At 43.8% G+C, this 3,254-nt stretch overlaps 1 pseudogene; it reads right to left on the reverse strand.

Annotated features, from left to right (window-relative positions):
- Positions 1-465: 465 nt before the first annotated feature.
- LOC132229252 (small nuclear ribonucleoprotein Sm D2-like) lies at positions 466-957 on the reverse strand (annotated as a pseudogene).
- Between the last annotated feature and the right edge of the window lie 2,297 nt (positions 958-3,254).

Raw genomic sequence — 3,254 nt, forward strand, 5'->3', positions numbered from 1 at the left:
TTAGAATTTGGGTTCAAGTTCAACAAAGGAAAAGGGATCTGGGTCTTCTGGGTGAGAGAGGCAAGTTTTGGGAAGGTAACCAGGAAAAGTATGGCAAACACGGGTTGTTCAGAAAGGTCTGCTATGCAGATTTCAGTTGGAGCTTTCTCCACTGATAGGAATTGTACGAGTCCTCTTCTTGCAGATGGACAGGGAGCGATCTTTACAGATGGAAATTTCCTTTATCAATACAAAAGGGAAACCTGTACACTGTTTTTAGAGATTTTTATGCATCTGCTGGTTCTCAATGGCTTTCAAAATAATTCATATACCAATGTTAAAAAACAAAGTTCTACTAAGTGAATTTGAAGATCTAATTGGCTTTATTAAGTGATTCCCTAAGCAGGCAGCCTCCCATCTAGCAACTAGACGGGTGCTCTGAGGGTTTTTTTTTTTTTTTTTTTTTTTTTTTTAACAACAACAAAAAACCACACCAGGCTTTTATTGTTCTCTCATCAAAGGGCGGGTCTTTGCAGGACGAGGGAGTGAGTTTTGACAGCAGGGAGCAAGCCCCTACTTGCCAGCGATGAGTGGGTTCGCAGGACCACAATGACCGAATCCCCGCGCAGGAACATCTCGGAGATGTAGCGGTCCTTGTGGACTGGCTTGGGCTTCTTCTTGCCCTTGCCACTCTTGGGGATCTCGGTCCCCATCTCCTCCACATTCTCCAGCACCATGTTGCAGTGCCTGTCAAAGGCCTTCACCCGGCCCAGGAGCTTCTTGTTGTTGCGACAGTTGATGAGCACCTGGGTGTTGTTCTTGACGGACTGCGTGAGCACGAGAGTGGGCCCATGTCAAACTCTTCCTCCTCCAGCTTCTGCAGCTCCTCCGAGGTCATCTCACTCTTGGGCTTGTTAAGAAGGCTCATGGTGGCGTTGGTTGCGCTCAGAACGCTCCTGTCCTCCGCGTTGCCTCAGCCTCCGACAAATGGAAGGTTTTTGTAGAAAGAAAGGAGGGGCCAGAGAGATCTTAATGAAAGAAAAGAAAGAATTATTTTGGGGCTGGGACATGTTTTCTTTCAGGGAGGAGAAGGGGAAGAGTGTTTTTTGTTTGTTTTTTTTTTTATCATTCAGATCACCTGTTCTTTCTAAGAGAGATGGAGAGGCCCCATGTGACAGAAAATTCCCGACTGGTTAAGATTATTTTTCCAAGGGATTAAAACTAGAATTAGATCAGTTATTAAATTTAAGTTGGTATTATGAGCTTTTGGCATAAGTGACACCATTTTGGGCCTGTGGTTTTTTTTCTTTAATACAAAAAGGTATATTTTGAGGTGGATATTCTGGTATGCCTAAATCCCACAAGCCTGGGGCAGACCCTGAAAGAGCCTGGAGACTTGTGGGAATTCTGATTTTTCACTTTAAACAATTATGCTAATCTTGCCCTCTCTTCCCTAATATGTTAATGTTGATCTCAATATAAAACAAATGGTTATGAATCGCCAAACACATTTTACCCCAAGCAGATGGTCCATATTTATTTTTGTGGCTTCTAGCATCCACTGACGCCCTGGTGTAGACACTGGAAGAGATGATGCTGATATTGATGATGACGATGATGGTGATGGTGAGTACTTTGTACATAGTTCAGATTGGGATACACACTTGCATGGAATTTGGAGCCAGAAAGTCCTGGTTTTGAACACTAGCTGTATGGTAGCTGTGTGGCCTTGAGAAAGGAACTCAATCTCTCTGTGTCTTCATTCCCTCAACTATAAGACTGGATTAATTATACTGGCAACCTCCAGGAACATAAGTTAAAGAAGGAACAAAAGAAACAAAACAGAGTAAGGGCATAAAATGGAGCCAGCAATGAGATTAAACTAGGAGAACGCTATGCTATGGGTGACCTAAAGGCCATTGTGGACCACAAATTTGGCTGTGAGCTTTTAAACACCTAATGGGAAGGGCAAACATGGTAAGTGACTCCGTTCATGGCGTTCATAAAATAAAAACCAACCAGTTGCTCAGGAGTGATTCAGGCATCTCTCTTGAGGGTCTTAAGAGAGGACTGGATGGAGAAATCAGCAATGTCCCCATAACATCTCTCTGATGAGGATTCTCACAGGGCATCTTATTATAGGCTTACAGCTTCTCCACCCCCACTGCTATTTCATACTTGGAGTGGAGCACAGTGTAAAGTGTAGCATTGGCTTAGGGTACTGAACATTCTGGAAAGGGAGAAATGCTGGTTAATTCAAGGAGAAAAGGAAGGGTAAGGTTTGGGCAAGTGGAGAGGGGCTGGGTGAGGGAGTACATGATAAGAAAGCAAAGACCAAGAGGTGAAGACATGAAGGGCAATATTAGAAAATTAAACATTTATTAAAAAATAAATATTAGGCTACGTAGGATTGCCCTTTTTCTCCTCCCAGACTCCTTATGCAGGGGTGAGGAGGGAGCCCTGGTGTTCTGTATGCTCCTAGCACACAGAGGGAAAGTCTCTCTCCAGAAGGAAAGTCTAAGTCTTTTTTTTCAATGTGGGCAGCAGGAGAGCTGAGGAAACTATAGACATGAGCCTGTGAGCCTCTCACCTCTAGACAATATGGTGGTGATGAAATGGGAAAAAGTTGGGGATGAAATTCGAGCAATGGTTCTCAATGAGGGGCAATTCTGCCCACCAGGGGATATTTAACAATGTCTAGAGACACTTGGCTGCCACAACTTGGGAGGAGGTGCTACTGGCATCTACTGGGTAGATGCCAAGGGTGCTGCTAAACATTCTACAATGCATAATACAGGGGATACAACAAAGTGTTTCTGGTCCAAAATGTTAGTGGGAGTGAGCTGAGGAAATCTGGATTGGGTGAAGGAGAAGACGCTATGGTAGAGACAGGGATCTCTGCTAACCCCTTCAGTTTGCACTATGCTGGGAGTCAGGTTTCACCCAGAGAATAATGAATGCTTAAGATGATGGTGATGATGATGACAATGACAATGGTGATTCAATTTGTTCCCAATACAGTTGACAATGGAGTCTCACACTCATTCCTCCATGAAATTCAGACAAATTGGAGCCTCTTTATGGAAGAGGAGACTACAGCTCAGAGAACATAAGTGATCTTTTTCAATATTTGTTTCAAGCTGTAGTGCTGGTTTGTTCTCCTCCTCCTTCTCCATCTTCTGGGATGCCACTGTCTGACTGCCCCTTTCCTCCAACCACATATGTTGGGACAATTCCCTAATGTACAGAACTAAAAGCTGAAGAGGATAGATGCT

The sequence above is a fragment of the Myotis daubentonii genome, chromosome 3 (assembly GCF_963259705.1).
Source record: "Myotis daubentonii chromosome 3, mMyoDau2.1, whole genome shotgun sequence".
NCBI lineage: Eukaryota > Metazoa > Chordata > Mammalia > Chiroptera > Vespertilionidae > Myotis > Myotis daubentonii.